Source organism: Neopsephotus bourkii, unplaced genomic scaffold, assembly GCF_033783945.1.
Source record: "Neopsephotus bourkii isolate Nb327-2 ecotype Australia unplaced genomic scaffold, CSIRO-AGI_Nbou_v1 NB_1572, whole genome shotgun sequence".
Taxonomy (NCBI): domain Eukaryota; kingdom Metazoa; phylum Chordata; class Aves; order Psittaciformes; family Psittacidae; genus Neopsephotus; species Neopsephotus bourkii.
This window is the reverse complement of record NW_026902048.1, coordinates 5,916,291-5,938,534: the sequence shown is the minus strand read 5'-3', so window position 1 is coordinate 5,938,534 and position 22,244 is coordinate 5,916,291. Positions and strand designations below refer to the sequence as shown.

Below are 22,244 nucleotides of genomic sequence, written 5' to 3'. Positions count from 1 at the left end.
CCTTGGCAAAGGAACAGCAGACAGATGAGCTCAGATCAGCTACCTGAAAGGATAATGAAAGGGAACCCAAGAGCCTCTCTGGAATTATCCATTTTGCCAAAATGAGGTTTTACAGCTGAAAACCTGTTCACTCACTATCCTGAAGTCCTCCCTGAAGAGACAAATGCCAGGGAGAAACAGACTGGAAACAACTTAAGACTGGACCAGTTTGATTTCACAGAAGCCCATAATCTCAAGAGACAGAGGCCAGAAGCTTCCATGCTGACCATCCACTGGAAGGAGATCAAAAGGGAGAGAGGGTGGGTACCGCTACAGACCCAGCAGCAGAAAACACAAAGAGAGAAAAGAAAATGCTTTCAGAGACAGTTTACAAAGAACAGCAGCACTTTCATCTTTGTCAGCATAGATGCTAGGATACTATATTCCCACGTGAATAGTGCAGTTGCCATTTGGCCTCATCCAGGATTACAAGCAACTTCAAATAATATATCAAATTAGCTTCATATCTGGCCATGAACTTCTTGCCTTGCATCAGAGGTCAATCAAATCTTCTTTCTATCACAGAGAAAGGAAAATACAGCAGCACAGTTCAGTCTTCCATCCATTAACTCAAGCCACCACTGGGCTGAACTTGGGCTCATGAGAATGCCCCTTTGCTACTTAAACAGCACAGGAACTGGGTTTGCAAAGGTATTTAGAAGTAGGCAAGCACATGTGCTTGCCATTAACACTCAAATCCTGTTTATCACTGATCAGCTTAAATTTAGCATTTTGGAGGTATAGATGGGGTTCAGAAGATGGAAGGGGGGTGTTAAGTTTGTTAGGTTCTCCCATCTTTTATGCTAAAAAAAAAAATATTTATAGATTTTAGAGTTTTAACTCCCAAGCTCCTTATGATTTGCCCTCTATGTCAGAAACTCCTACCTAGAATTCTTAAGGGAAAGAAGGAAGATAAGGGGGTGGAGGAAAAGCAACTGTATGCATAGACCTGGAAGTATTAAGGCTTTATTTTCCTAATGAACTAAGTGGTATCAACAGGTTTAATCTCCAGAAAATAAACAGAATTAAAACGCAAATCATCTCTTGAAAATAAAGTTATGAATTGGTGAGATTATTCAGTTATATGCAGATGAAAGTTGTATTTCATTACCATGCACCACATCCACTTCATTTGATTAAATTAATAAATGAGGTCCTTATGTCCCACTACAGGCATTACCCCTACTTCTGTTTACTATGTCTTTCTAGCTTGAACCACAGCACACGCAGTACAGCTGGCAGCTCAGTTACAACACAACATGCAGAAGAAGTTAAAATAGGGGAAGTGATTCTAAAAAAACCCACCAAAAATATCTTGCTTCACTTACCTAAGCAAACTTGTCATTAGAGAGTTTTCCAGTACTAAAATCCAAGAAAAAAGGCCTGAAAAAACACAGAGAAAGGCAAATTTTAGTAAGGAGGATAATACTCTCACTCTGTTTTCCTGGGAACATGAAAAGTCAGTGATCTAAAGGAAAAAGAAGTACATTTGCTCCATCAGTTGCATTTCAGACAGTTATTTGTAACACAAAGGTGCTCCTCAGGCAGCAAACATATCAGAAACAATAGGGCAGATTTTCCGCTGCTGTTGCCAGTATTATGCCAGTGCAATCCCTCCAATGTCAATCACATCGGACTGCAATAAAACCACCCTTTTCCAGCAGACAAGCCAGGCCTAAGGCTATTAGCTAAACTGCCCCATTTAGATTTTTCAGTCATTTCTCCCTCCCATCGAGCTGGATTATCAGTAAATCCGGACCAAACTGTGGGGTGGGAAGAGAGGAGTCATCACCCACCCCAGTGAGGCTGAAGGTGGCAGGAAACAAAAGTGTTGCTTATGAAAACAATATCCAGATCACCCGAGGGCTAATTGCAAAAGACTGCAAGGCAGCACAACATGGATTGAAATTAAGAAAGCTGGGACATATAAGACTTCATTCTAGGCATAAAACCATCCAAAGCTCAGTGCAAGTTACTGGCAGAAGCAGCATGTGGCCACAATAGATCTTACCAAAAAAATCACTGCTACCGAATAAAAGCACTCAGGGCTTGATAACATGCATGAATGGAGACTGGGGGAAAAAACTCACCCAAACTATCTGAATGAATATGGATGACTGCAAGCCTCCAAATCAAAGAGGGAGTTGACCACTGTTTAAGAGGAAGAAGTCATTGCTTGTTCCAAGATTAAAAACTTACAATTCTGGCCCCGGCTGAAGCACTATCATTCACTAATCTGGTACAATTTAGTCGGGCTGATCCTCCGCTCAGACAGACAGGCCATTATCAAAAGTTCCTCTATTCATTTTGCTTCCTGTTAGGCAGTGAAAGCCCCTTTTATATGCTCCTCGAGAGGCTGTTAAAACCAGGGAAGACTTTCTGATACAGAAGATAAGGTAGCTGGATTTATTCATGAGAGGAGGAAGGGAAGTCATACAGGCTGATTACAGCTGCTCCAAAGCTGAAAAGTAGACGGTTGAAGGAAGGAGGTGAAAGATGATGGATTTCTTATTAATAAGAATTAAACCAACAGCATTACTGTTAGAAGTAGGCATTACCTCTCCTGATATTCAACTACAGAATTGAGATTTTACTCCTGAATTGGCATCGAATACATACGCATGGCTGGATAACCCAAAAATACATGAATGAGGCAGAATGGGATGGGATATTTAAGAGACTAAGCAAATTATTTATTTTAGAACAACACCCAAGACCAAAAGGATAAACTTGCCAGAGTCACAGGGAAGAAGACACTGCCTCAGAATGCCCTCCAGATTAAGACAATACACATAATTTTCAGGGTCAGATCCTGTTCTTATTGCCAACATGAGCACTCGGACATCAATAGCGTAGGATGGTGATTTCCACATTACTTAACATGTGTCAGCAATTTTGACCAGTTGCTTTGCAGATTCTTAGAGCTAACCAAGCAAAACCCCACCACAGAGAGCCCAGTATAGGGCTTGGCAAATGAAAAGCTGCCTGGAAACTCTATTGAGACCGAAAAACATTCCCCCTATTAATGTTCAAACAATCTGGTACAGTTAAAATACTTTTACAATTTAACTAGATGGAAATACAAACAAATACACATTTCTCAAGTCAAAAAGATTGAGCTAAAGCAGCAAAGCTTTACCAAAAATTAGGGCTAACAACGATGGTTTCAAGGGTAAACCCTGCCTCTTGCTTCCCTTCTCCCAGCCTGTGATCCAAACGAACTAGCAAAATACACAAGAATTGAAACACCCACAGCAGAAAGCAGTATTCAGCATTAAATAAAGCTAACTACTCAACTATACTTCATCATGACTCCATCCAGTCCAAATACACAAAGTTGTTAATTGTCTTCCTCTCTAACAATGCTAAATGGGAGAGGAAGACTTCAAAGATGCAGTTCTGGACAGATACCAGTTTGAATCAGATAGGGAAAGAGGGAACAGCCAAGCCTAGAATGCCATAAAGACTCAGCAGAGATAGTACACAGGTTGCCAGGTGGATGGTGAAGTATCAAAAATACTTAAGTCAGTCAGTCCAAGGCTGCCAAAGGCTGACAGGTTTTTCTTCTCTTGCTTTGCAGAATACCACCAAAATAAACCAATTTTGGTTGAATACTTTGCAGCATACAACCAAAAAGCAAACAGCCGCAACAAAATCCAGAACTTATTTTGACCCAGTTTCTCCTTTGCTATTATTGACTATACAAATCTTCAGCACAAGCTGTATGGTCTGTTCAGTGTTCGTGTAACTTCTTCTTAGTGATGAAGCACAGAATTACAGAGCCAGGAGACAACAGTCACTTTCTATTATGCCACCAGCTTGCATCTCTTCACACACATCACTTTGAGGCAAAGCCCTGCTGGCACTCTGTCCATTTTGTGCTTCAGTGGAGATCTTGCCTGTTGCAATCACCAACTGCAGTCATAAACTACAGCAGCTTATTCAAGCACTCAGATTTAGTGGGTATTTCAGAAGCTGCCAAGTCTCAGACTGCCCACAGTAAATAAGGGTAATACTGCTCACCTATTTTGACAGAAGCTTTGCAACACAACATCTGAAGAGCTCACATGCTGTGATAAATCAACAATGCACAAAAGCAATTGTACATGTTGATTTCCAGCTTAGCACTATGAATAAGGACAAGTTTATCGAAGTGCAAAGGGTGTTTCCTTCAGTGGGAATCACAGAATAGTGTTGGAAAGGACCTTATGATCATCTAGTTCTAATCTAACTCTCCTGCCATGGGCAGGGACACCACACACTAAACCATGTCACCCAAGACTCTGTCCGACCTGGCCTTGAACTGCCAAGGATGGAATGTTGTAATGGGATGCCAAGACACAGCCTGCTTATTCTGAACAGAGAGCAAACCCCACAGATGCAATTAAGACTTTGCAAACTCATGACACAATGAAAGAGTATGGGGTTTTCATCTCATCCTCCAAGGGTAGCTGCAGCACACACTTGGTGATGTCAGAAAGGTTAGAGAGCTGCCAGAGCATGCACAGGAGGAGGTTGTGTGCAAACAGAATAAGCAGCCTCTAATAATTCTTGTAACCAATTAAGCAACAAATGTCCACTGGGAATACTGCATCACCAGCTGCTTACCTAATTCACAACCTTGCCTCTTGAGCTGGCTTTGGATTTTTACGTCTTCCTTTTCTCTTCAGAAGCAAATGAATGAATGCAGGTTCTCAAGACACCCTGGTTAAAAGGCAAATAGAAGCCCTGCAAAGACCATCAGTACTAAGAAGTGACTTACCATTAATGGGCTTTCACCAGCAAGTCTGAAAGTATTAATACATGTGAGCAGTTACATTAAATCCACACAAATTACCCATCTGTGAGGCTGAATGGGACTTCAAGCCAAAGGAAGATGACTTTTCACTGGTCAGTATCCCTGTGTTATGCTAATCAGTGATGTTAAGCAGATGCATTTTGAATGTGCTGCTTCCACCCACATGAAGGGGGGAGAAGAGGAAAAAGAGACAGAAACAGCACTTATCTGAAAAAAGGCAAATATTTTAAAGTACTGCTACCGTTTGTAGAATGGCCTGGAAAAGAGATACAGCTGAAATGCTTTCAAATGTGTGTGCAGCTTTTAAACTGCATATGAATCCATCTGCCAAATGAGTTTAGTTTGTTAGGACTGCTCAAACGAAGCCGAGGGTCCCAGCCCCCCATCCTCATCCTAAGTAAGCAAGCCCAAGTTTCTGGCATAGACACTGGTGTGTGAGATTTTAACATTCCCTTTTCCATAAACAGTCATGCATCAAGCTCTAAAACTTTGTTTCACAGAAACGTTTGCACTAGTAAAACTCAATTACTCTAATATTTGTATGACACATGCAGGAGGGGTGCATAAAAAGGTTATGGTGAGCTCATTTAAGAATTTAAACAGTGCTTGGTCAAAAGTTTCTGAATTATTCACTCAGCTCCACTGTTAAACCAGACTTCTCAGAGGAGTCTTTAAACAATAGCACAGAAGATGCTGTATTTGTAACAAAAAGGCAGTATTGAAGCTCTGTCTCACAGAGCAAGTCATTCACAATTACAGCTGTAAACACACACTGGCACGGTACCATGCGCTGGTTCACAGTTCTGCTGGATTAACTGGACACTAGGAATACTTGATACCAGGAAGAAGTTCTTCCCTATGAGGGTGCTGAGAAGCTGGCACAGGGTGTCCTGAGAAGCTGTGGCTGCCCCATCCCTGGCAGCGTTAAAGGCCAGGTTGGACAGGGCTTGGAGCAACCTGCTCTAGTGTAAGGTGTCCCTGCCCATGGCAAGGGGTTAAAACCACACGAGCTTTAAGATCCCTTCTAACCCAAACCATTCTGTGATCCTATGACTCCTTTCCAGAGAGGCAGCACCATTTCTGTCTAAATATCTCAAGCACTGCTTTTTAAGCTAATTCTTCAAGAACATCCAAAGTTGAGAAAAGAACTCAAGAACAACATTAACAAGAGTTGGACAGTATTCTGTATTTTTTATACCAGCCCACATGGGCTGGTACACAGGTTATTTTCCTATATCCCTAAAGCTTCAGAGCCAAACTCAACTGAAGACATCACCGTGCACCTTTCTGTAATAAACTTTCATGCGAAGTCTGCATACAGCACATGAATTTTCTGCATATTAGATCCTTGCACACACACCAGTTCTTTCCCAAACCTCCAAGTCCACCTGGAAAATATAATCTCTGGAGGGAAGAAAAACAGAGGACTTAGAAGAGAGAACATGAGTGGTGCTCCACGTCTTTGGTATCTCTCACCACCTCCTTCCTTTTTCTCCATCCCTTTTTCTCCCACATTACAGGCTGCTCTTGGTCATTTAATTCAATGAACATGAGCCAAGATTTCCTCTCTCAAAATAGCTAGTCCAAGATCATTTCAGCTATGAGCATCACCCACAAACATTCCTGCTTGCATATCATCCTTTCTCCTGCATCAGTCTGTTCCCAAGTAAACCCATGGGCTGGTGATACAAGGTCATAAAGTTGAGCGAAAAACAGGATACTCTCCCACTGCACCGAGCCATGCTCCCAGCGCAAGGGCAGGATGAGTCAATGTCCCAACATAGCCGGTTTCAGGCATTTCTGACAGCATTACTGTAATGACAGCATTTCATTTCCTTCAGACATCTCATTGAGAGCACTCAAGTATTAATGAAGTGTTTTAACACTCTTGCTGTCTGGAGGAGACGCGGGGTGTCACCTAACCAGCTGCTCAAGGGTGAGCACGTAGCTCCTCCATGCACAACACTACCTAGAGAAGGGGTTTTGCATCACATGAGCTGATGACAGGTTCAGGGGTGAGAAGCATACACCAAAGCTGTTACAAAGCCGAGCCATGGCAGCAGTGCCATCAGCAACACATGTCCTGAAATCCCCTTTTTCAACCCTTAAACTCAGCCTAGCTGCTGCACTTCCCTTCAAACCTACACCCCACCTCCTCATCCGTATGTTCTTACGGATCCATCTATTTGAAGCACTGGTTTTCCTGACTACGGGTAAGACTAAACACCTGCATCACTGCAAATGTAATTATGGCAAAATACAACAGCTATTTGTAGACTTCCTGTACATCAAATAACATTAATGTACCTTTGCCTTGAACAATTATTTGCAGGGCTGGAAATCCTGAAGAGACACTAGAGAGACAGCAAAAGCACAGACATCCCCCACTCTGTTATGCAGTGATGCTTTGTATTAGCTTTTGGAATGACTCAGAGGGGAAAACAAAATCACCAGAATAATTCTTTATAAATCTGTCCAACGAAAAGGAGAATAAAGAAAGAATAATTCAGTTAGAATACTGCATTAGCTGACTCCAGGCAGGACAGGAGGCATTTTACATTTCAACTGAATTGGCAGCTCAAATTCAACTTGAGGCTCCAATGCAGCCTTTAAGTCAAATTCCTAAGCAGAGTAAAACCCTTATTAGCCTGTCTTCACTGTAATTTTAATCTTAGTTAACTCTTGGTATGTGATTTACGTTAAGAACAACCCCCTTTCTATCAGAACTGGATATACTGCACGCAGAACTATTCCCTGGATAGCACAGTTCAGGTTTCCCTTACAGAAATCATTTTTCACATATTGACAGCAAAAGAAATACTGCTTAAAACTTTAGAAACATGCAAAAGTGTTTTCAGAAATGCATCACAGCCTGTTGCATTGTTTCACTTAATATACCCTTACCCCATCAAACCTGGCCATGAAGCCTCACTTTAAGCCAATACTGTGTGCTAGATAGGTTTCTAATCTGTTTAAAAAGCGGGTATTTCTTTCACCATACACACACAGGATGGGAAAAGAGGGGAAAAGGAAAACAGCTGACATTTCTACCTTTGTAAACAAGAGCATTCTGTTCCCTCTCCCCATTTTACTCAATTTATGATTACAATTGCAAGTTGAAAAGTAAAAGGAAAGCCCTTTATAAAAACGTTTCAATTTCTAAAACTGACATGACAAAACACATGACAAATTCTCTAGTTTAAATGAAAATGATCCTAAAGTATTATCTAAAGTTTACAAGCTGTCAGTGGTGCAGGTACACAACACCCACCCAAGTCAGCATCCTTTAACTGACCTAAAGCTCTGAAGCCCAGGTTACTATCTTTCATAATCACAAAATGGCGATTACGCATTTCCTGCATGGTTTCTTAGCTTTTGGGGGTTTGGTTTGGCTTTTCCTTTATTTGGGTTTTCCTTTTCTGTTTTAATGCCCACTTAGTAAAAAGCTACTGAGGTCTCCCACTCAAGCTCAAGAAAAAAAAACACAGAGTGAATTACCAGGGTGGTTTCCCACTCTACTCTCTGCACTTGCTGCTGAAGTTTTGTGTCATTCCCTTTGCTCCAACTCCTCTTTAAGGTGGTTTCGTGTAAAAGCAGTTCAACTCTTCCCACCCATCCCCAAGCCTGCAAACCAACAGCTTCCAAAGCAAAGTTTACACCCTGACAGAGCCAATCTGTATAATCGGAATAGGAGACACAGGGAATAGCTATTTGCAAAGCAAGGGTCTGTGATTTGAGAGGGAAATTCAAGCAAAATGCATACACCAGGACAAGCTCCAGAGGCTGTCAGGAGCACGGGATCAGGTCTACCCTGCACTGGGCCTTGCAGCCACAGCACCCAAGAATGGCTTGCACTGAAATCCTCATGAAAGCAAAAGAAGTTAATTGCACATTTTAGATTCTCCTCCATTTTGTGCAGCGTAAGCATGCAAAAATTAAGGAGAGGGTTTCCAGGACCAGGCAGCACGTATGGCCCCGCACTGAGCCATGCTTCAAGTGGGCAGCTGTGTGAGGGAAGAGCAAACCAGAGGGGATTCAGACAGATGTTTCCATTCACAAACACTGCCAAGGAGCTGGGAATGCCGAGTTCACTACCTTGGCCTTATTTACATTTCACAACATTCAGTAAGAACCATACCACAAACAGCTCAAAGAAGGAAAATACGGCACAGTGGGGGGAGCGTGTCACCACTGCCTTCATGCAGGGGGCAAAAAACACAACCTTTTTCCAATTCAAGTTCTGAAATGTTTCCTTAGCTTCATTTTGCCTGCTGCCATCCAAACGGGCCAGCATCCCAAGCCTCGCTGGCTCTGAGAACAGCTTCGTGTTGCTTATCTGCCATTGCCATTTTGCAAGATGAGTGCATATATACTTGCTTCTGGGGCATCAGTGATGGTAACTGCGTGGTCCATAAACCACTTGGAAGTTTCTCCTTCCACTTTCCAGAATGAACTAGTTTTTGACCCAGTACGGAGGACAGTTTCTCCCTTAGCAACTGTGCCACAAATCAAACATCAAAGACCAAGCTTGGCACTCCTGGCTCAGAAAATACCCTTAGAGATGGTTGGGAGGGTGCATTTTGGAGGCATTCATCCAGACCTCAATCCTGAGACTCAACAGGTTTGGGGATTAGCTGCCAGATCCAGTCTGGCAACCAGAACAGCTACTCCAAGCACTGTCCCATCTACCCAAATACACTGGAGCGTTATACACAGACCACATATGACGATGCACTCTGCCTGTCCTGAGGTGCTCCCTGCAGCAAGAGACTGGAAGGGTAATGGGGAACGCATTTTTCACACCAGCTCTATGATCCACAAAGTCCTTCCTGAGCCCACAGCAGAGGTACAGAGAAAAATAACTATTACCCATTTCTATTAAAATCAGTGTTTGAGCTTTTAAAGGGGCTCTGTACTTCAAATATTTAAGCTACATGCTCTGGCTCATGGCTCTTTTGAAGCGTGGTGCTGGTGAACATTGCACAGACAGTGCAGCTTCACTGCGAGGGATTGCAAGGCTCTCCTCCGCCACAACGGGACACCTTCCTTCCCAAAGTAAACCAGACACTAATGCTATTTATGGATCCCATTGCAGAACCAGACAGGCTTCCTAGCCACTATTCATCAATGTGCAAATAGGGTTTATTTCACAGCAGAGAGAACAGACTTGAAAGAAATAAAGTCCTCAAGTTCTGCCTTACTTCTTGAAAGGAATACGTATTTGGAGAGTAGTTGGCAATTCAGCACAGAACAGTAATACCTGCAAATAAAGGCTGATCATAACTTATTTGGAGACCTTATTAAGTTAGCAATTTCACATTGGTTCCTAAAGGAACATAAGAAACCAAATATCCATGGAAAAGGTGGCAAGCTGATGTACCAAGGGACAAGCCTCCAGAAGAACATTACCACTCTCCCACACCAAGAGGAAAGGCAGGGAACATAACCGGGAAATCTCCCATACTTCACAGGAAAATAAAGAACACATCAGTTTCCAGATAGCTGGAATGTTAATAGCTGGACAACATTCACCAGCACTGCTTTTAAACATTAACCCTGCCAAGTCCACTGACTTGCCCTACTAACTCTTTGGGGGTTTAGTGCGAAGTATGACTTTGTCCTTACAAGCATTTTCACAGAAGCACCTTTGCGTTTAAAACGCTGACTGTAAATGCATCTGCTGTTCTGATAAAAAAACCCACAAGCATGCAATTTGATATGCAAGGAGTTTATAAAGCTCTCAGAGAGCCCAAGGACATTTGGAAGGGTATATACAAGTTTAGTATGAGTCTTAGCATATCATCAGCAAAAATTCTATTCTTAGGTATCTCCCTTTGGTGTTTCCTACAATCTTCCCTTTTTACCCCTCTCCTACTCCTTTGAGAATGTAAGTTGTTTGGTTATTAGGGAGAAAATAAAATGGGAGAACCTGTTCTGCAAGGCATATGAACAAAGCAGTAACTTCCAAAAAAAGAAAAGCTCATTCAAAAGTATGTAAACATTAGGGCTGATAATACAAACAGTAAAACCACAGGAAACACAAGAAATTAAGAATAGATCGGGACTTACTCGATTTCCTGGCTGCTTGATAAATAATCACTCTTCTGGGTTGGACATATCAGACAAGATTTATTTTCTTAATAACAGGCATTGAGGACACATAGTTTTAAAAAGGTAACCAAAAATCAAAGTCTGTTCTGACCCTGCCTGTGCTCCTTCACAGGCAAAGACGCTGGCCAAGGCAGCTACAGCCAGGACCCAGTACTGGGGGTTCAGCATCCTGCACTAAGAACTGAATTAAACCTTCTCCTCAAAGTCCACAAACAGGATTAATCCTGCACCCTCACAGTGTGCCCAGGACACATCCCAAAGCCATGAGGCATGGTTTGCTAATGCTGAAGCTGAGCAAGCAGCAGAGGTGACAATTAGTTCCCAACACGCAGGGTGGTCCATGCCATTGCCACCCCACAACTCTCCCTGGCTGGAAGGCACGCTCGCAGAGCTCATCAGTGCATTCCCCAGCCCGGGCGTATTCCCAAGTTCCCCATTGCTGCTAGGCTCTTGTCTAGCAACATCCCAACAGCTCTTTCTATCCTTTCCATCACAGGAACTTCATTTTCTGTTTGCCAACTGACCAGAACTGACTTCGTCCCAGCTAGACAGAGCTTTACACCTCTTGTGCAGAAGCTGAAAACACTGCTCTACTGAGCATCACAACCACATTAACGCAACCACACTGCAACACCTTCCCACTCCTCATTCTGACCTCCATCAAATGCTAAACCAAGTCTCTTTCTTCATCCTCAAGTTATCCAGTGGCTCAGATCCAGCTTTATCCAGAAAACGATAGGTCTCCTAACGCAAACACCAAGTGATGTATCATTCCCAAAGACCAAACCTAACAAGATTGCTTCCTCTGAAATGGTCTAATTTTCTCTTAGCCCTTAAACATCACAAGCCCACAGCATAAATACACCCAGGTATTTATGCAAACAGTATAATTCTTTTCAATTAAGCACAGATGAGATTAGGTTTTTAGTAAAAGATTTGACAAATTAGTCCTGGGAGAGAGGAGCAAAATGAATATTCTAAGCAAAGCACTAATAACCCTTGTAAGTTTACTTTCACTTGGTACTTTTATCCTTTTCAGCCATTTCAAATGCTCAATCTTTTTATATAATGCAATAACACAGTAAGTGTATGACAGCCATTTATCTCCCATCTCCTACCAATTGACACACCAGCAGGGTCACACAAACAATCCAGTAAAGAATGGGTAAAAAAAGCCCACTCATGTTTTGTAATTTCAGGGAGACTTATACATTTTCAACCACTTCCATTGCCACAAGTCCTCCAGCCTCCTCAAGTAGTTTTGAATTTCCATTTCAAAACCTGCTTTCTGCTTAGTGAAGTGTTTTCCTTCTAAATGCTTGCAGTAAGCATAGGCTAGGATCGCTTATTACTCTCAAATAGCCTGATGACTTCTGAACTTTGAGATTATAAAGCAAGTTCCTGAACATTCACAGGCAAGTCGATTGGCTAAGAAAAAGAAGCACAAAGTCCTGCCAAAATCCTAGCTAATCTGATAAAGGAAAAAAACAGGGAGGTCTAAGCCCCGTAGTTCAAATAGAGCCAGTTCCAGCTGCACAAGGAAGCACATAACATTTAGCTTGGCACCTCTTCTCCAGGTATGACACCTGATAAGACAACATTTTACCACCTTAAAGGCACACGTAAAGGTACTCTGCCATAAGTAAACTGTAAAATCCCTAAAACACAGGAAAAGATGGGGGTGACACATGAATTTCATACAGATCAATGAATGCTGCTTGTACTCCAACTGCAAAGAGGGAGAAACAAATCAACAAGATGTGCGACACGCAGCCTGCTACCACTGAAGTACTACTATAACTCTTCCACTTCCAATGCACTTCACAAACAATTAATCCTCTTAACATCCAAGCAAGCATATTTATTAACCACAGTTTTAGTTTGTAAACTCTTGAAGCAACAAGCTAGCTCTTTTTCTAGCTTAATACATTGCTCATGAAAACTGGGACCAAGGCCCTGCTTTACCTGTTTAAGAGCTACCAAGAAATCAGCTCCTACCACCCCACTCCCTCCAGCAAAATGGACAAGCAAGACCCAGACAAGAACATGCTTTTAACCTAGCTTAAGCGCACTGTTAACCTGGTTAAGTGCTCAAACCTGTCTCCAGCAGTCTTCAGGCTACATTACCAACAGAATCAGCCAAAATCAATTCATTTCCAAAGTGGAAAAGTAGCTCCAAATTTTGGAGACTCCCAAGTCTCCATTTGCACAGTGGATTCATACTCCCATGCCCAAGTCAGCAGGACTCCCCAGAGCCACCAACACAAATGCAGCCACACAGCAGGTGCCAACACAACCCTCAGCATGCTTCCACAACAGACATTGTCTATTTCTTTTCCTGTTGGCAACCACACTACCTCATATAGAAAAACCTGCAGTTAACAGGAACATTTGCAGCAACACTTCGCCTTGCATTGCACAGAAGTGTAAAGACTCACCTGAACCTTGGGAAATGAACATTCATTACCCAAACCTTCCTTTTATAACGATTCATATAAAAGGGATTTAGTCTTTATTTTTACTCTTTCTAAAAGGGTTTATTCTTTATAACCTACCTTCTTCGCAACTGCTAGAAGAGAAACTATAAACATTTAACGCAGCTTGCTCACCACCTCTTGTGTTCCACTGCGCTCTTAGACGGTGATCACTCATCATAAAAATGGGTGGAGTGGCTGCAAACCATTCAGCAATGGAAAAACTGACTCCCATGCTCAAGATAAGCTGCTGCAGAGGCTGGAAACCCCACTGAAACAAAGTGCTGCCATTTCTCCCCAGATGGGAAGTCTTTCAGCTACGGATGCAGACACATCTCCTGTAGCACGTGAACCAGCCTGTTTTATCTCCTCAATCATCCTCTGCACCAATTCAGAGACCTTCAGACCAAACTACAGAAACTGTTTAAAAACAAAACTGGAGATGAATGAGTTTACATGTGACCTAGATTAAAACAATTAGAACCAGCACTCCCCAAGTACAAAGTGCAGACTTTAAGATGTTCAGTGCTGCCTGTACCACAGCCTTGTTGATGCGGAGAAAGATTTACAGTACCAGGGAACAAAAACACAGCAAAATGCATCACGTAGCATCAGAGGTACATCACGTAAGCCTCACTCCTCAGCTGACTCACTAAGTGATATTAACACAAAAATGAAGGGCACATCCCAGTTTTAGTGCCATTTTACTTGTGAATTCGGCAGTTACGAAGCGTGATGTGCACTAGTGCATGTGCCAAAAGAAATTACTCTGTATAAGGGTCAAATCTGGCCATCCTGTCTCCCCTTCCCCCCAAAATACAAACCATTTCCCCCCCTTTCTTTAACACCTGCTTCCTCCATCTGAGCATTCATTGTCCCACAGCTATTGTGGGACCAAAGGCTTCAGCATCCCAGAGGAAACTCGGGAGGGAAACCGGTGTATAAAACAAGCAAGACATTCACTCCAGCAATCTTGTGCCTCAGCATCCCCTATTTTCCCCTCTCTTTCTGTTGACAGCAGCTTACAAGATTGGGCTGGGTGTCGAGAGGCATATGTGCCAGGAAGACAGATGTGCTATACATCCTGGTATTGAACCCCACCATGCTCAGACACTACTGTGATCCCCTTGGCTTGTTCTTGCACACAACAAACACTATGGGGCAGGAAATGAGGCTGGACGGACCATGGCCTGACCCAGAACAGTTCTTCATCTGGTTGCACTTGAGGAAGGGATTTCACACAAGCAGCAGCTCTGTGCTACCCTAAAACATGGCAGGAGCAGAGAGAGCAGCATCTCTCCTGCAGCCCTGCAATAGGGACACAGCAGGAAGAGTCTTTGGACCAACACATCCTCAGAATCAGCTTCCATTAGGAGGTTGTTATCTCCTCCAGGTCGCTGTGCAATTCACACACACCCCTCCAATCTTCCCTATGCTGAGAACAGGGATACCTGCAAGAACATGACGAGTCGGCCAGCATCCATGCATGACACATGCCAGGTGTGCTCATCCATGGAAAAGAAAGGGTGAGTCAGTAGTTTGAGTCTGAAGACAGCCCTGTTTAGAACAGCTGCTCCGTGCCAAAATCCTTGTTTGTAATGGTTTTAGTAACTGCAGCATTCAGACTTACAGAACAGCTACACTACTGGGGCAGAGACACATTGGGAAAGAGATTTACTTTCCCAAGTAACTTTGCCAGAAACCTCAGATACAATTTAGATGAAGCTACCAAGTACGTCACAGACTTTAGCATAACTTACTGCTCCAATCTGCATTAGTCATGGGTGATAAAAAGCACAGGGGATTCAAACATGACACATCGGGTAGTTTCTCTAGACACGAAGTTGTGGAGATCATCACCAAATGACATACACCCTTCTGCTTTCAAATGACCACCTTACATCATGCTCATGGAGAACGAGTCTCACCACAATTCAGCCTCATAACTGGAGTAATCCATTAGTTATTTTCCCTCCCCCTCAGGAATAAAACCTGAAGTAGCTGCTACAGAAGAAAATCCTTAAATCCTTCCTTTTACACTGGATCAAACTAATCTCAGCAGTGCTGTCACACTGTGAATAACATCTGACATCGAACAACAGTTAGGGGATCTCTCACCAGGTGTTCTGCAAATGTAACATCAAGTTAAAAACAGCCCAGCAAGAAGACTAAATGCAATGACTTCTGTGGAAGGCAGACTAACCTGAATGAAGGCAAAATAATACACCAGCAGAGTGGTGGTGTCAGAGGCTACTCTGGCAAATGCTAAACATCTTGCATAGTCTATTAGGAAATTCCACAAGTGGTTGAAATCGAGATGCTATGGATCAGTTGCACATACCTCCACTCATACTTTTAAAATAGTGTCTCAGAAGAGCAGCTACGCAGGATCCAACTCACCAATATGAGCCGTTAGTCAATACCCCACAATTTCCAAGGAAATCAAAAAATACAAGAGGTCAAGGAGGATTAAGTCTACCAAATGAACCCCTGCAACAGAATTACAACCTAACCTATGAAGAAGCACCGTTGTGGATGCTGCAGCCAAGGCCAAAACTCAAGGTCCTCTGATGAACTGCAGAGGCTGCCCAGGCGCACCAAACCCAACCTCATACACATAACATGCTTGGAATATACTGTGTATTTGAAGCCCTCAATATAAATGCTGTAGGAGGTGCTGACACCAGTTTGAGGGCTGTTTTTTGCCTTACGCTTACTCCCATCCCACATGCAATATCTGAGAAGTTCCCCATGAACTTGGGTTGTGAGAACTACACAGCTACACCAGGAAGGAATTTAGCTTTTATTCACCCATCACAAAAACCACCCAATAAACTCCTCAGCATCCAATTTTTAGGTGTTTTATTTTGTAATATATACAAGAGTCTTGCTAGACTGCCTGGCCATGTCACAACATGCGAGCCATTACAGCTGCAACTGAATTAAAGCTTACTTTTTGCAAGATAGCACACTGCATACTTTTAAGGACTGTTGACTACTTAAAAATATTTGTGATTACACTTTCTTCCTGTTCCTCAACAACTTAGAAGCATACCTAAAATGGTTGTAAATGAGATTATAATAATGGCAGGGCAGAATTTTGCAGAGAATTTCTTTACTCTAGATAGAAGTAATTGCAGTCTTAAAGAACTTGAAACACTTTGACTTCTAACTCACTGGCTTATCTTAGAAACAAATCTATCTCTCTTGCCATCTTCACATGCTATAAAACAGGGACAGGCACCAGAGTCAAATGCCTTCATGGCAATCAGAAAAGGGTGTAGCTCCAGGAGCATTTCTCCTGGTAGAAGCACTGGAGCCTTTGCCACAGCAGCTGCTCATCATACCATGAGGGGACACAAGTCAGGGAACTGATCCAGGTGGAGAATGAACTCTTTTGCTGAACTGACCCAAGGTATGAACTGTACAGGAAGAAAAACCATGTATTCTTAACTAGAATCCATCCCCCAGCCTGGCTCACTAAACAGACCCACAAATCCCAGAATGGCCCAGCTGGTGAACTGGAAAAGGCTGCTTACACCTACACCAATGCACAAAAAGAGAACACGAAATTACAGTTTGAGTTTAGGATAACGCTGAAAAAAGTTTTACCTATTGCATGCTTCCACCAGCGGTCTCTGGAAGAACATTAAACTGCTTATGGGATTTGTGACATCGCAGTGTATTCGTCATGTAGACATCAATGGAGGAGTCACCCTGTTCTCATGACAAAGGGCCATAAAAACCAGAGATATATCTTTTTGGAAAAGATCTGTATAGCTTGACTGCAGCAACAAGTTCCCATTCCCTGCTGTAGCTGCTTTCCCTGGAGCACTGCCATCATATTTGCTTATCACTAACCAAAGTAACTAACCAGCTAATTCCCAGTGATGTGCTTTGCCTTCTAGATCTCCATAAAGAAAGGTCATTTGCAAGGGAGAAAGGCAGGTTTTATAAATAAAGAAATAAAATGACAACATTATGCCACATCTACAGTTTTTTTTTTCTCCCGAAAGTAACTAAGAAGTGCAATGCCAGGCTGCAACACCACGGCTGAAGTGTTTAACTACTCAGTTAAGTACAAGGAGTGGCCCGATTCCCTCCCCGCAGCAAGATTGTTGACAGCTGTTTTAATGGAGAAAAGTGAAGCATGACTAAGCTGTTCATAAAAATCCCATTGTACCCAACATCCAAACAAGTTTTGATTTAGAAAAAGTGCAGCACTTCCTGGAAGTGACTGTTCAGGTTGCAAGTGCCAGCCCTGAACCAGGCTCCCAACTGTATTATATCCCCTATGGCAAAACCCACAGCAGCAAAGCAGAGCTCTATCTACACCCAAAGCTATCAGTTGCTTCAGAAAGTCACTTATTACCTTTATCTATCCTACAGGTGATCAATGCAAGCAAGAAACACATGAGCACTTGGCACCAAGCAGCACCCAGAATCACAAGCTGCAGGCTGCAAGATGCTTCCCAACCCATGTACCTGTAAATAGGATGCTGCTTACATTAACCTCCAAGTGGAAACCACAGAAGCTGCCAACTCCCTGTCTAGAAGGCTGGTAAAATGCAGGCCACGATTATTCATGAGGGTATATCATGTCTTTATGGCCACCTGGACTATCCAGCCTTTTGCTCAAATCTAACATCTTATTCCTGCTTTCCACCGGTAGAAGAAGAAACCAAAACTGAACAGGTCCTCCATACTAATCAGCTATGTGGTTTAGTTTACTTCAGGCTATTTATCACCTGTGTGGGGAACCCCTATAGAAATAACACTTAAGAGCACTCAAGCAGATTAGAGAGATAACCAGGTACAGGTAAGTAGAAAAGCTTCCAAGCTGCTTCAAGGACTTCAAGGATCACCACCAAACACCAGGCAGAGAAAACAAAGACACTGGTGTCCTGGAAACAGCATGGAAAAGAAACGACAACTTCTACTAATTATTTTTTTACATAGTTATCTATTAAAACTTACTATGACAGCAGAAAATTATATAGAAGCACCCACTGCCTTTGTAACACAGGAGCATGTGCGTAGCACCAATAAACCTCCTAGTGGTTTTCTTCCTCTAGTATAATTTATTGACCACTGCCTTAATTCATGCTTTGGATGGAATAACCAGATTCCTTTAGCAGTACTTAATCCTCCTCTTTACACAGGAGCATACCCTAGACCAGAACACAGTTTACTCAGGAGTATATCCTGCTGAGAGATTAGTAGCGAGTTCTGCATTAGCCTAAGTCTTCAAGCTTCCCTATGGACTGTGTTTAAAAACATCCATCATCGGACAGTACCTGGCAGAGTTCTGTTTGCATGAGAAGCTTTGACTTCTTAACTGCGTTTTCCTCCTTTGATGCTGTGAAGCTGTAAATCAGGAACCTCAAGCTCCTGCCTTTCTGGCTGCAGTCCCTGGCTGGACTCTGTTCCTTCCAACATGCTGTATCCTCACCTCTCAGGCTATGCCGGCCACTGAAGCCAGGCAGGAGATGCAGGCTGGAACACTGCCACAGAACGCGGCACATCCACACTACCTGAAGGAGACTCGTCATTCAGGCTACCTACAAAACCTGTCAGCCTTGAAGAACCTCACATCCATGCCCTTCTAGCAACAGCCCCAGGCCAGCCTGTCTGCCCAGCACTGGCCAGTGCCGGAAGGACAGACAGGAGATGTATTAGGCTCAACCCACTAACACAGAAGATAGGTATATGCTTGAACTCATGCCAAGGGACAACCCATGCCCAGATGATCCTCACCTTGCCTAATTCACCCTTACCCTGGTACCAGGTTTGTGAAAAACCAACCCCAGGTGTCCAAACAAGATACTGTCACCACGGATGGTAACAACCTGGACCAGGGTGGCCCAAACCGCAGCAAACACCTTCTGCGTAAACACTCCTCTAGTAGAGGCGGAAAGCTTCTATCCACAAGCATGGATGTTATGAGGTTAATGTCAATCTATTCCCACTACTAAGGTATCCATGTATAAAAATACACCTCCTCTAACACAGTAATAAATGAATCATTAGTGCTTTACCTTTAAGGAACTATGTGGAACTTGGTTCACCTTTGCAATTCCACAATAGCTTGGCAAGGGCGTGCAGAACATGAAAAACACACCCTGGCAAGGGGCTGGTTTTAAGCCGCAGAGTCACCAAGAACAGAAATAATGTAGCTTGGCCCTTTAAAACTGATTAGATTACATTAGCCAAACTCCCGGCACACAAGACACTCATGGATCTCAGACCAACTGTCTAAACTCAGCTCTGAAGCTACATGCTTTACATATTTTCTACTGCATCGCATATCTCCATGAGTACCTAAAGTTTTACGGCTGACCAAGATTACAGCGACCAACTGCCCTGCAGAAGTACAGCATTTCTAATCCCTTTATCGAGCCCCTATCTGCTCATCTGCAACAGAATCAGTACAGCATGCTCTTCAACAACAATAAAAAAACAACTTCTAAAAATCACTTTTTTCCACTCCTGAGCTCCAGTTAATGTGGAGCCCCATGAAGGACACTGGAGCAGAACCCATTACAGAGGTCAGCAAAATGGATCTCTACAAATCCCAACTCCTTTATATGACTTGCAGGGATAACAACCACAGAAAGTGGATTAATAAACTCTGACAATTCACAGGTTAAGAAACAACCACCCTTTATCAATCCTCCTCCAGGAACTCCTCCATTCGCTTCAAAAGAAGAGTGTCTCCACTCGTAAGGAAAAGAAAAAGCATTATATTTTCAAGCAACAGATGAATGCACAAAACGGGCCCCATGGCAATGCCCCCCCCCCCCCCCCGAGTAACCTCAAAGCCCCACTTAGCCCCAACGGTGAGAAAAGCCAACCCCAGGCTGTCGCTCTGGAGACCGATAGAAACCCCAGATTAACTGCAATAAACTTAGATAAAAGTTGCATCAGCGCCGCTGGAGGGATTTTGGGGGTGCGGGTATCAATAACCCCAACACCGAGGAAGCGGAGGGGGACGTTGGGACCGGATTTCAGGGTACGGGGGGGTACCCGGGCACACACTCCGGGCACGCTCCGCGCCCGCTCCCCCGGGAATAGGGACGTTCCCCCGGGGGGACCCCGCCCGGCCCCGGCCCGCCGCGCACCGCCGGCCCGCAGACAATAGCGGCTGGGAACAGACGCGAAAGGAAACGCACGGCATAAATTAACACCAAATAATATCGATAAAGCGAAAGGGGAAAAAGCGAAGAGGGGCCCGGAGCGGCTCCACGCGCAGTTGCTCGGAGAAAAGGAGAAAGAAACGAGGAAGAGGAGCAGGAGGAAGGGCGTGGGAAGCGTGCGAAGGCGCGGGAAGGGGACCCCCCAACCTCCGGGGAGAGCCCACCCATCCGCCATGGGCCTCCCAAACTTCCCCCTGTAACCCCTCTCCGCTTAACTCCGGCGGGACACACTCACCGCTGGGGCCCGGCGGGCGGCTTCGCCCCTGGCAGCGGGGCCGGGAGGGAAGGGAGAGGGAAGGGGACGGGGAGGGGGAAAGAGGCGGCCGGGCCAGGCGCTCTCCGCCCGGGGAGGCGGGCAGGAGGCAGGGCCGGGGGCTGCGGGCTCGCAACCTGAGCCGAGCCGTCGGGCCCGCCCCCGCCACGGCCCGCATGCGCGGAGCGGGGAGCCCCGGGGGCGGTGGAGGGTGAGGAGCGGCGGGGAGCAGGGAGCTCGTGGATGAGGTTCAGCTGCGCTTCACCCCTGCCCCGGTGGGGAGGAGGGTGAGGGCGAGGGCGGGCCGGGGGGAGGCTCGAGTCCCGGTCCGGTGCTGCCTGGGCGGGTTCGGATTCCTCACCTGCGGGCCCGTCCCCTGGCCGGTTTGCTCGACTAGGGGAGATACAGCTGCTTAAATCATAGAACGGTTTGCGTTGGAAGGGACCTTAAAGCTCATCCAGTTCCAACCCCGTGCCACGGGCAGGGACACCTTCCACTAGAGCAGCTTGCTCCAAGCCCCTGTGTCCAACCTGGCCTTGAGCACTGCTAGGGATGGGGCAGCCACAGCTTCTCTGGGCACCCTGTGCCAGCGCCTCAGCACCCTCACAGGGAAGAGCTTCCTTGTATCTAGCTTACTTGTTTATAATCTTGTGCCACTGGCGTGAAAGGACACAGACAACTTCTTATGCAGCAGGTTTATGTTTATTGAAGGGAAATCCTTAGAGGCTTGTTTTGCTGGGGTTGTGTTTGTTACAGCAGTCACAAAGCGTAAGCTGTCCAGCCCTGAATGTGCTGCACATCCACACATACCAATCACAAAAACTGGCAGGTCAACTTGAGCCCCACCAGGCGAGCCCCCAGCCTTGTCCTGCTCCTCACCATCTTCCCCTGGTTCCTGTATGGATGCGGGAAGCATGTGAGTTTGATCGAGGAACATCTCCCGTTCCATTCCCACGCCTTGCCCCAGAAAAGCAGTGGAAATGGCAACCCACCATTAGCAAACGAGTTCATGTGGCCTGTGGTCTGCGTGTGGTTGAGTTTGAGGAGGCCCCTGGGAATCAAGATGCATGATCTGTTGTGGCGAGTTGCCTTCAATTACCATTTCTGTTGGAAGCTCTTCGGAAATGCATATATGTGATGGCCTGACCTTTTCAGTTGACTTAACCTACAGCACATGTGTGTACCTCGCTAGCCCTGGCGGTGAGCGGGTGATCATGTCCATAAAGACAGTAACGACACTGACTTTAACATGTGTCCTGCCCTGCTGGAGCTGGGCAGCCTCACCCCATGACAACCAACCCTAAAACCACAGTATTTCCCAAAGAGACCTTGCTGCTGGCCAGAGCACTGGGCAAAGGCTGCAGGTAGTTACT

At 44.6% G+C, this 22,244-nt stretch overlaps 1 protein-coding gene across 16 annotated transcripts in view; it reads right to left on the bottom strand.

Moving 5' to 3' along the window:
- The window catches only part of AKAP13 (A-kinase anchoring protein 13), a 208,370-nt gene extending 187,338 nt beyond the window's left edge, over positions 1–21,032 (bottom strand). For 10 of the 16 annotated variants that reach the window (XM_061371298.1, XM_061371304.1, XM_061371305.1 and 7 more), the window contains exons 1-2: positions 20,854–21,025; positions 1,368–1,422 (exon numbers count right to left, since the gene is read on the bottom strand). The gene's annotated coding sequence lies outside the window, so the exon portion shown is untranslated. Of the gene's footprint in view, positions 1–1,367; positions 1,423–20,853 lie in introns of all 16 variants that reach the window. The other 6 variants (XM_061371301.1, XM_061371302.1, XM_061371300.1 and 3 more) reach the window with 4 other exon arrangements.
- Between the last annotated feature and the right edge of the window lie 1,212 nt (positions 21,033–22,244).